Source organism: Heliangelus exortis, chromosome 2 (genome assembly GCF_036169615.1).
Source record: "Heliangelus exortis chromosome 2, bHelExo1.hap1, whole genome shotgun sequence".
Taxonomy (NCBI): Eukaryota; Metazoa; Chordata; class Aves; order Apodiformes; family Trochilidae; genus Heliangelus; species Heliangelus exortis.
The window spans coordinates 52,979,783-52,992,204 of record NC_092423.1 but is presented as its reverse complement, the minus strand read 5'-3'; the positions used below and the strand labels follow the sequence as shown (position 1 = coordinate 52,992,204).

General features: G+C 40.3%; 1 protein-coding gene across 3 annotated transcripts in view; it reads left to right on the top strand.

Moving 5' to 3' along the window:
• The window catches only part of GLI3 (GLI family zinc finger 3), a 207,629-nt gene that overhangs the window by 17,503 nt on the left and 177,704 nt on the right, over positions 1-12,422 (top strand). The gene's annotated exons all lie outside the window — the stretch shown is intronic.

The window sequence follows — 12,422 nt, the reverse complement described above, 5'->3', positions numbered from 1 at the left end:
TCTTCCTAGTCTTTGCATTTAGGGAAGTCAGCAGTATCTCCAACCTTTGTGTTTCTTGTCTACCTCCATGTATAAGCAAGAAAACGACCTTTAAGAGATACATGGTTGGGCTTCAAAGGGATAAAAGATTCCATTCCTTCCTGGATATAGAAATTCCCTCTTAGTGTAGAAATTTCGTGAAGCATGTAGCAAAACAAATGTTAAATCCAAAGCTTTAGGAACTTAAACATGAGTTTCACTGTTGCAGTGTTTTAAAGTTTTGCTTCTTGCAGAAGTGATTGTCTTGATAATGAATTTTGGTTACAAGGACCAATTTGCATGAAAGTTGGAGCTTACATTGCATTTGCATCTTTTGTTCTTTACTGGTGGAATGAGTGTTACAAGAAGAACTTCATCAGTTGATATAAGACACCACTCCTAAGCGACATGCAGCTTTTGTTGATTCAGTGCCTCTTTTTCTTGTTGAGAGGACTGTGGTAATGTTAAATGGTGTGATTTGCATTTGAATGCTCTGTTAAACAAGGTAAGGTACTCTTAAAAATAACAAAAAGGCAGAATGATTCTTGCTGTTTTTGTCAGAAAACTCTTCTGCCATTGCAGAGCAACATCTGCCTATCATACCAGTGTCACCTAGTAAGCATGTGTAGTATTAGCCCTTCTCTCCTGAAAAACACAGTAAACAGCAGAGAAAATTACCGAAGTTTGCAGGTTAATGTACTTCAGTGACAGGTCTCTGAGGTGTCATGGGGAAACCCGTGTTTTCTCAGTACCTTTGCTGTCTTCTGAGCGAGTCAGAATTTGGATCATAAGCAGATTGAGAGCTGTTACTGGTTTACTGCAAAACTCACCATGCGGAAAAAAAAACCAAAGAAAATATCTTCATGTCCACAACTCATCAAAATAACATACCTTGTAGCAGAATCTATGTTAAAAGGAATATTGAGTTTTAAATCACATGATGTGCGAACTGTTTTTTGAAGAACATGGTGTAAATCTAGGTGCAAGGGAAAGTGGGAAAGGTGACATGGGAGGGCAGCTTAACTGTAAATATTCAATGCAGGTTATGAGGCCCAGACTTGTGGGTGCCCTTTGGAAGGTTCCATCTGCTCTACAGACTCAAAGAATAAGCAAACGTGGGCTTTAGTTCACATGTTATCCTCTTCTGCTGAGTTTCTGTCATTACTTAATACAAAAACGATTTCTGCTTCCCTCACCTAACTACAAACTCTGACTGGATTGCTAAGATGCTTGCGCTGTGTTAGATTAGGTGACAGTGTTTCCATTATAAACTCCTAATTTCAAGGATTTATAGCTAAGCCATTAAAATGTGCTCCAGGCTGAAACATGTGGGGAAGGTTTTAGTGCTGGAGCAAATTAAAACATCTTTTAAAATACATATGATCAAAAAAGTAAAAAAGAAAAATTCATAATTGGTAATAACTAAAAAATCTTTGCTGCATTTTGATTCCGAGTGGGACTTTGTAATTTAGGACTACTCTTACTTTGTTTTGAATTAATTTTTGCAAGATTTTGATTTTTTTTTCCTCTACTTTGTGTTTCATGTTGTGTATCTCAACCAAACTGCACACAGTTTACTAGGATACATTTCTTTGCAAATTGTTCCTTTTACTCCTTCTTTGCTATTTTTACTGCTAGGCTAATATCCAAGGGGGAGGAACTGCTAAAGAAAACTGCTAATGGAGATGTTAACTCATGCAACAGTCACCAGGATCTCCAACATTTGTGTTTCTTGTCTACCTCCATGTATAACCAAGAAAATGACTTTTCAGAGACACATGGTTGGGCTTCAAAGGCATAAAAGATTTAATTCCTTCCTGGAGAGAAAAATTCCCTCCCTGGAACATTTACCAAAACAAATGTTAAATCAAAAGTTTGTGCTAGGACATAAAGTAAGATTCATATTTCTCATGATTTGATAGCTTCAGACTGATCTGCTTTGACAGAATAATAACAGCAAATGTTTTCATGTCATGACTATGTTGCTGGTGTTACACTGGAGCAATGAGGCCAATGTCCCTGACCACTTTGCTACCACAGTGCTGTGTTGTTGGGCCTTAGCTTCTCACACGAGTGAATTCCTGCCTCTTTTTTTGAGACAAAGCGGCATAAGACCCTGTTCCCAGCCGTGTCAGCGCATGGATTTTGGTCATCATCCTGAAAGCTGCTGCATGCACGCACAGGTTTCTATCAGGTTGCACGAGGAATTGCTTTCTGAAGAGAGTTATCCATTGATAAACTCATTGCAATTAGTTTTGTCCTCCCTTTGGAGGGCCTTCACCTGGTGTTGCAAGTCTTGAAACCTGCTTTGCTAGTCCTCTGTCAGATAACACAGTGCCTTCTGTAATTCCAAGTAATCCCAGAATTAAAACTGCAGAAGTCTGCCCAGTGACCTGCCTTGCTGAAGTGTGGGGGCTTGATCTTGGCTATTCCTCATGTGGCTGTGCCAGCGAATGCCAGGCTGTAGGGCGAGCAGCGTGCTGGCAGCCCGGTGTGCGGGCAGCGCTCGGGATCAGGGGCACGCCAAGTCTGTGTCAGGCTGAGCACTGAGCTGCCAAAGCAGAGAGCTCTGATCGCTCTTCTCCCTGTGATGCCCAAGCTGCTCTAGGACCCTCCTGCACCCCAGCATGGGGAGTCGCCAGCCTTCCCCGGTCTCAGCTCCAGTCCAGCAAGTGCTCATGTGAATTCCTTGCTTTACACAGAGGAATGGTTCTGTCGGACCCAGTGTGAGCGTCTGCGCGCTTAAAATGAGGCGGTCGCATAATGCTTTGCCAAGGCTGACTGCTCCCATTCTGTGCTCTGCTTTGTAGGTGAATCAGGTTTACTGCTGGGAGGTGTTGACCAAAAAACCCCACGCTAACCTAACACAGCCCTCAGCTATATGCAATTTACAGATTTTCGCTTTATTTTCCAAAGAGTAGAGTGTATTTCTGTGATGGATGAATTAATATTTTACAAGTCAAACCTGTGCTTTGTGGCATTGCTTGAAGAACATTATAGGATTATAATATTGTGTTAAACCCTGATGTGTATATACTGTTTGGCTCCTGAGTTTTGTCAGTGACTAAAATGCTTTCCCCTTTTGCACATTTTGGATCTAAACTGCTGTTTTTAACGTTGTGTTAAAACAATGCAGTTATTGTATAGGGACTCCTTTAGAGCCTGACAGGCAAGCAGTTATTTTCAGTTTGATGTGTTTTGTCTAGTTTTTGACCTATGAGCTCGTTCCAGTGTAATTTGATATTTCTTATTAACCTATTACTCTGCCTTAAAAAAACCCAAAAACTAAACTAATTATAAACGTATGTAGGTTGTGGACTTGACTACTAGACTACCTTTATCAGAATTAGATAGTTATTGAGAACATACTTTAAAGTGATAGAAAGCAGAAATTATTATCTTAATGGTAATGTAACCTAAAACCAAGCTTGATAGATGAATAAATGAGAGGAAGTTCATTCATCCACTTTGATTCTTTATAAAGAAGAGCCAGCTTCATTTAGATCTTTTTTTTTTTCTTCTTCTTCTTAGTAGTTCTTTCAGGGTGGAATGAGGCAAGTGTTCACCAATCTGCAACCCCATAAGAATCACGTTTCTTATCTAAACTTTCAGTTAGTTGCTTGTCCTCCTGCATGCTTTCAGGGTCACCATAAAATATGTGAAAATGGATATTATGATATCCATTCTTGGCCCCCTTGTTGGACTGGTGTGCTCAGATTCCCCTTGAAAAGTAAGGGTTCAAAAGAGGTTGTAGGCATCAAGAAATATTGCCTGTACTATTTTAGTGGCCTGCAAATTGAGTCCCAAATTGGGTATAAGACTTGATTTTGCAAAGTGACTCCTGAAATCAAAGGGGATGGAAGGGCCCTCTTATTTTCTTACTTTCATGCCAAGGAGGAAACAACATCCTGCAGTACTGGATATTGCAAGTGACCATCTTCAAAGTATAGGTTTTTCAGAGGGTTTTGTTTTTCAGCAAGACAAATATTGCAAGTAATTCCTATCTGTAATGGTGGAATACAGCAGCATGAAAAGTGAGAGTAGAATGGTCACATGCTGTAGAGCAGAAAAGTACCCTTCTGTTCTATTAATTGTGGCCAGGTCCTAAGTGAATAAATGGAGGGAAGGTACCTCTCCTTGGGGAGGATGAACTCTCCTGATGCTTGAAGTATTGGAGGTTGTAATTAAGTGGGGACTGCATGTCTTGGGATATTGTAATCTGATGTGAGTAGCTGATTAAATACATGTTCATTCAGAGTAATGCACCTGTGGTACTTTATGCTTACTAGTTTCACTCATCAAGTTAGAGTTTAGTGTAGACTGTAATAACTCATTCTGCCTGATACTATTTTCGGTGTTCCTCAGTGAGCCAGCCCTGCCCCCTTACCCTGCTCTAAACCCACCCATCTGCAAATGCAGTAGAGTATTGCTTCATTATTCTGCTGAGATTTTGCTCCTTTTCTTCCCCCTTCTCTCCCCTCCCTGTAGTAGTTAATAGTGTAAGGGATATTAAATGTCAATCCTCCTGTATCCCTTTGCAAGTTCCAGAGAGAGATGATTGAGTGGCTTATCCTCGCAATCACTGTAATCAGTAAGTAATGACTTAACATCCTGCTGGATAACACGAGGTGGAATTGGGAGAAAACATTAGCTAGCAGCAGAAGTTTGCCACCTGGACGAGGTGGAGGTTAAATTTAGGGAATTATACACTGGGGAGATGTTTTTCTTCCTGAAAAACAAAACAACTCCCTCCCCCCCCCCGCCCCCCAAGCAACTGTATTTCGTTTGTACCTGATATAATAGTTAAAAGGTTTAAAATGGGTTTCTGCAGTATGGCAGCTGTGCCGTGCTCTGTAGCATGTGCTTTGCAGGAGTCCAGTATCCATCAAATCTCAAAAGTTCAGGCATTGCAGCCCGCAGTACTGGGGAAGAGGAAGAAACCAAGAGGTTTGATTTTTGTTAAGAAAAAGGCTGCTGGCACCTGAAGCTTCAGTGATACTGTTAGCTTTCCAGAAAAGGGCTTGATTACTGCTGTTAACTGCTGTCCTCTGGGGAAGATACCCTAAAAGTGGAAGGACCTCCTAATGACCTTTCACTGCTGTGCCAGTCTGTGCCAAAGCGGGGAGACTGGATGACAGCAGCATGGCTGCTCCAAGCAGTGGAACCTTCCTTCCTCCCTGCCGCGGGAAATGGTGTCAACAAACAGTCCTCCCCAGGGGGCTGGGTAGAATTGGATGGGCTCTAAAAAAATTAAAGTAGAAACCTCTCATATCTGGGTCCTGAAAAAGAGCACAGATTTGGGTTTCTGGAAATGAAGGAGCGATGTGGAGTAACTCTTCTTAAAGTAAAGAAAAGGAAAACGTAAAAATCCTTCTAATTGACTGAAAACTAAGCGATCCCTCTGGCAGGCACAGTCTTCGGCTTTACGACTTAAGCTGTGTAAATTAAGGCAGTTGCAGTAATTAAATTACTTAGCAGGTTTTCAAGTGGCATTTGTCTTTTCTCTTCTAGATGTTTTCTGTTTCATATCTGTCTCCAGTTAAGAGAAAATAATCAAGCATCAGTGGTGCCTTTGATTATATTTATTTATTTTTATTTCCAGAAGATACAAAACCTCATCTTGGCTTAGTAGAATTAGTAGAAATTGTTACTAAACACATATGCCAATAGGTGGGAAAAGTATGCTTAGGCTATGGCATGTGATTATGTAAAGAAGGTATGTATTAAAACTACATTCTTTGTATTCTTTCCAAGCCATACCTCATTATTTTGGGGTGAGGGTGGGAGGAGAGGGATATGCATTCTTTTGCCATCCTAACTAAGGGGGAATAAGATGGATTTTATTGCTGTGTTATTATCTTGTTTCCCATTGAAAGTCTTTGCCTTTGATGTATACTGCAAGTGGTCACAATTTAATTTGCAGATTCTGTTTTTGTTCGTAGGGCGGGCAATTCAGAAAAATGTTAATTTACTTGTAAATGTGATCTGGACCTACTGATGAATGTATACTTCAAGTGTGCTGAGGCACTTTGGAAAAGAGAAATACACAGGAAATACTGGGTTTTGTTATTATTATTATTATTTTTTAATTTTGCTTGTAAGGCCTTATGGGTCACATTATCAAGAAGCAGTTCCTAATCTTGTGCCTGCAGTCTGCTGGAGTCTTACTACACAGGAGCTGTGTGTGCACAGTCTTTGCACATGCCAACTGCTTTAAATACGCTGGTTTCCATTTCCATATTAATTTAATTCAACTTTTCGTGCATGTTCCATGTGCAGCCAAGTGGAAATGTGGAAAACTTAAGTCCCACGCAAGCAATATCTTGAAAATGTGCCCAGATATCCCGAACTATTTTTTTTATTCTGCTTAATAGAACAGACTTCTGTTGATGGAGTTTTTCCTAAGATGAGATGATAATAAATCGCTGAAACTTAAGTTAGTGTTACAAACTGCTCTCTCTCTCTCAGTCTCTCTCTGTCTCCCTCTGTCCCTGTCGTGTGCTTGCTTTTCTCTTCTTTTCCAGTGTAGGGGTTCATACATGACAATAGAGGATTTTGTAGAAAAGTTCCTTCTGGGCCTGACTGGTAGTGTTTTCCCCTCCTCCTGGTCTCTCTCTTTTCTTCCCTTCTTTCTCTCCTTTCTCTTCTCTTCTCTCTTTCTCTCTCTCTTTTTTTTTTTTTTTCCCCCCCTCTCCTTTTTTTTTCTTTTCCTTTTTTTTTTTTTTTTTTCTTTCCCTTTCTTTCTTTTAGTTTTCAGAAAGTTGAGTTCCATCCCAATTACTAAATCTTCGGAGACCATTCCCACATGGTTCTGTAAATGGTAGCTTCATCCTGAGTTCTTTCATCTCTTTTCCTGCTCTCCTGGCTTGACAGTTGAAAAGGTCTGACTGTGCCACACAATGGTTTGATTGGTTTCTCTAGGGGAGGCTTTACCCTGCCTCATCATTCGCCAGGCAGGTGGACCAGAAAGTCTCTTGATTCTTTTGTTGCCTCTCAAAGTCCGAGGTCTTTGACTGAATAAATCCTCCGTCATGGGATAATTTGCTAAAAGGAGACTGAAAGATGTGAGAGAAAAGCCTCACTACTTGGGTGCTGAATTAATGAAATAACTGGGCCTTGGAGTTTGCAATTGAAAAATCACCAGGAATGCAATGGGTGGAGACAGGCTTCAGAATGCAAGCCCGTTACTTCCCTGTAATAAACTATGAGAGCTTTAAATGATACTAATAAATACAGCGGCTCGCCTGGCCGCCTCCGATTATTTGCATTTGCAGCCCTGTTCGGTGGGGGAAGCCCGAGCAGAATAAAAGCGGTTTTGGTGCAGCGCCTAGTTAGTCATTAGATTATTACGAGGGGCTGGAAAGAATTCCATATGACAGAACTAGGGTTGAGTTAACACAGGACGAAAAGTAATTTACAGATAGGCTGTCCTCAGCCATCTTCGTAGCCCCTGATAAGGTTTCATTTCAGAATGGATAGGCGACATTTCCACTTACGGGCCCATTCTGCGACACCTGTGATAACAGCTTCTGGATCCTAATTGAAATTGGTTTCAAAATGGATTTTCACTTTTCTCTGTCTGTGGAAAATATTGAATGGACTCAGAGCTGCCACAGAGAATCCCAGACCTTGGAAAATGGAGCAAGAAGCCGGGATCATCTTTCATAACTCTGTCGATGATATGACAGTTTTGTTATCTGTCCTATTAATGAAATCATTGATCACCTGATGAGGGAGATAATAAACTACATTTTTGCTGCTGTTCAGGAAGCTCAATTAGATTTTTTTAAAATACAGATGGGGGAAAACCAAGCCAAAACAATGGAGTGAATGTTTTCCACGTCTGTTTTCAACTTTGCTTTTCGTGAAGATTTTTAGATTGAAGAAGTCTCTGAGGCTGTAAAATGCTGACTGCAGCCTGAGCTTAATGAAAGTAAAAAGAGAAAAAAAAATAAAAGCAAACCTGGTGCTCATGTTAAGACTTGGTCATTGTTTTTTGTTTTTAACAATCCGCACTAAGTAAATAACACTTAAGTCCTAGTAAGTGCCATGGAAACTCAGATGAACTGAGAAACAATGGAGCTCAATTTTAGCTGAAGTGGGATTAGTGATCCGGACTTTCTGAATGCCCTGATGCGGACAAAGGCCGGTGCTAAGTGTAGCGAACACTTGCCGTGAGGCTGGTTTTCCTGAAAATTAGTTGTTCTTTACAAACAGGCATCAGCCTTTAGTTATTAAAGCTTCTCAGGCAGTTTGGAAAAATTAACTTACTCTTTTTTTTTTTTTTTTTTTTTTGGGATTGATAAGATTTTTAAATTCAAGCAAAAATAATAAGCTGCCTGCTTGGGCTAAAATGTTTGTGCAGACTTTTCTCAAAACCTTTCAGGTTTTATTTTCAGTGTTTTCCTTCACTGTTTTCTAATTATTGGGGAAAAAGATAAATCTCTTGTTTGTGCTTGGTTGCTCTGGAATGTGTGCTGTATTCGTTGAGGAAGGTGGGAAGGGATAGCTTTTATGAAGAGAGATGCCGGTGACTTCTCATATTTCACTGTGAATTGTATCCTAGGTGTTTCTTCAGTCCCTTCACTGGTGTGGGTCAATCTATCCCCCTTTTTAAGCTTGAAAGGGGAGCTCTGATCAAAGGCTTGAATGATGTCACTGATCTCTGGTGATTGATTAGGAACAGAAGTTCTGGAGCATTTTGCATGTCCGCCTTCTCCTTATCACTTCAAATCCATTAGTGCCTACCCATTAGGGTAGCTTTCAATCAGGGGAAAAATAACCCACGCTTTTTTATATATATATATACACACATATATATATATATATATGCGCCCCTCATGTGTAGTATATATAGAGAAAAGGAACAGGAGAGTGTACAGGCTTTGTGTTCTGAGTTTTAAATGTATTTTTCCTTTTTGTAAAAGAAAACTATTTTTATTGGGCTTTGTTGATACATTAATTGCTGAACTCTTCGATGCAATTCTCCTCTGTTCTTCTGCAGCAGCTTTCACAGATGCAAATCCACATAGGTCTCTGTTTTCAGTGGATTTTGGGCTGCTTTACCTTCATTTACCGTAGTTTTCCCAGAGAGGAATGTTGCCCCGGCTTGTTATTTCTTTGCTGTGCCTGTGACACACAGTAAGATCCACTCTGTGTGTCAGTTGTTTAGAGGTATTTTTTTAATTAGAGATTGAAAAATAAATATTTTAAATGTGCATGTCTTGGAAGTTCAGAGTTAGCAAGAATGTACGTTGAGCTGTTAGGAGAAAAATTATTTTGTTGGTTAGGGAGGAGCATTCCTCCGACTCTTGGTGGTGCGGGAGGTCAGGCAGTGGGGTTTGCTTGTGTGTGTAAGGGTGCTGTGTGTCAGCAAGCAGGACAGAGCTTGGCTTCACTGTGGTATGGATGAGGAAGATGGTTGGTGTGAAGCTGGGGCCCACTCCTAAATATCCCACTTGAACAGCAGATTGGGATTTAAATAAGAGACTTAAAAATTCTGCACAGTCTTTAAATATCTTGATTTAATTAATATTCTGGTAAATTAAAGCTTTCCGTACATACGATAATTCCAAATGGTAATGTTATTTTTGTCTCTCTCTTTTCCCCTTTCTTTTTGGTAGGTTGGTTCATTTCTGTCTCTCAAATCTCCTTCCCTCTCTCTTCTACTGTTGTGCATTTCACACCAGGAGATGACAAGTCTTGTGATAGCAGCAGAAGCAATTGAAAGAAAATAAAAAGAGAGTTCTTTTTCTCTGGTGCTGGCCCATGAACATACCGTAAAAATTGGATTAGACACACCTAGAGTTGGGATTGATTGCATCTTGAATGGGAAATTAGAACATCTGAAAAATTCCTTTTTGGATGGAACAGAAGCACAAGAAGGAAAAGTTGGATGGAAACCAGAGAAGAACTGTAAATCACTATTAAAGTTACTTCCTATGGTTTACCATTGGCTGTCAAAGAAAATTGCCTGAGGGTTGTTTATAGCTAATTCCCTCTATAGAAAACCTCAATTTGTGGACTGGCCTCTGAACAGGATTGATAACTGTTTATAGACCAGGATGGGTATCTAAAGATAACAGATAATGCAAATGAGCCTTTTTTTGATAAGCCAGGGAGGCAATTATGGATACAACTTGGTTGATGGATTTTAGAGAGCCTTTTCACAGATTATAGATGATTTTTCTTTTTTTTTCATTATAGTTTTCTTAGCTGTGTTAGGAAAACAAAATCTAAGTCCTTCAAATAGAACTAGAAAGATAGAGTGGCTGATATAAACACCTTTTCTACCACTCGTAAACATAGCGAATTTGATTAAAAAAAAATAGGCAGTCCTCAGCCTTCTGTGGGAGAAATATGATTTGATAAAAACGCATGTTTAATATTCAATTTACAGTTTCATCTGAAGCGTGTAAACCTAGATGTCCCACGGGAGTTTACAGCCCACTCGAACTTTAATTCAGATAAAATGCTCCCCATAAGCTGTCTTCCTGCTTTTATTTTTGAATTTGTGTTTTTGCTGGAGAGCAGGAGGATGGAGGCTCGACCCTGCAAGTTGCTTAAGGCTCCCTGGGGTGCTCAGTACCTATAACAATTAAGCCTTTAACCCTGGGCAAAGCTGTGTGGAGTGGGCTCCTGAGGAAGATGCACCATGTGGCTTATCTCTCTCTGCTCCACCAATCTTCTCCCCATTGGAAATGCCACTGGGAAGCCGCAGCTTCTCGCAGCCAGGAGACCTGTGGCTGGGGATGTCTGAGGGGAGGCTTGGTCTGCTCTGCCCACCTCAGTGCCAGCAGTCTGAGCCCGCTGGTTCTGTGTGTCACTGGGGTGTCCCCTGCCCCAGGAGTGTGTGCTTCCCTACCCCTTGGGGTTTGTGGGGCTGCCCCACAGGGGCAGAGCTGCCTGCTCCCTGCAGCTTCGGGACAGCCATCCCGTTCTGGGGTAAGGGCTCAAAATGGGGGAGTAGGACTCGCAGGGTCCACATCCATAGTGAGATGGGTGAGACAAAAATAAACCTGTAAATGGTCATAATTTTGTGTTGTTCTTCAGTGGTAAAACTGAGGTTTATTTCATTTAAGGCTCCAGTCCACAACTCACTGAAATACTGAGAAGATTTTTAGCAACTCTAAGTAGTCCAGGCTTTAGATATTTAATCCTGTGTCGCTTCCCAGTCACCTTACTCCAGGTCTTTTTAGTTGGTTTCCATCAGTGGGGCATCTGAGCTTCTGACACCCTTGATCACTGAATTATAACCTTCATCTCTGCAAGCTGATATCTCAGGACCTATTCCTGGAAATGTGCTTTCTTTTGCAAATGTCTGATTTGCAAGCTCTTCTGTATGATCAGAAAAAAAATACAAGAATAACTGACTTAATTTCCATGCAGTTGTAGTAAGTACAGTGACTCCTTGCAGTTTTAGCTGCTCCAGGTTTCAGGGATTTGTTAGGATAAAACTTCGTTTCTGTTGTGGAGCCATTGGCAGAACTGCCATTGACTCCTACTGGAGCAGCATGGGAATCATTTTATTTTAGTTGATACTTACATATTCAGTCACAGGCTAGTATAAAACTGTTCTATTTTTCACAGCTGTTTTCAGTACCTCTATAATGGATCACACCTCTAAACTGGAAAGCAAAACTGAAAACAGCACAGTTTTGCTCTGAGAAATAGCGGACTTCTATGCTGTTATCTGAACATTATTTTAAACTTCCTTTTCTGAATATGTCTATGATTAATTATTTCTCACCTTCAGAGACTTTTGGCTGAAGAGTTAGAGTGAATGGACATTGACATCTTTTAAACTCCAGGAAGAGTACAGGATCACAGTGACTGCCAAAAAAAATTCTTCTGGAGTCCCTCAGGGGCTTTCTCCCAATTTCATTCCCAACATTCATCCCAGCCTAATTTGATGTCATGTTTGCTAAGTATTAGTCAAGGAAAAATATTTATGGCAGGTTTTATTTTCACTTTTATGTGTATCAGCATTTTCTGACAGTCTCCCTGAACTTAACATATCTGTTTCAATACACCATTTTGTTTGCTGACATGATGGAGGTTGATGTTGCATTATATACAAGTGGAAACAATTTAAAAATCCTGTTCTCATCTTTGAATACTTTCTCTTGATTTTTCAGAGGCTAGAGGGAGGCAGGTTGGTTTTGTTAAAAGTAATTCCTGAAGACCTGTTTCTTCAGCCATCTAATATAGGACAATTAAAGCCTTACATTTGTTTCCCTTAGTGCCACAGATTTATTTATTTATTTTCTCTGAGGAACAACCTCAGTATGAAGAATACCTAAACATCTCAAGTAATAAAAATATTTCAAGGGGCTGTGATTTATTGTTGCATTTGTCTTCTAAGCTCAAAACAGATGCTTAAAATAAGCCTTCTTTTAAAAAAG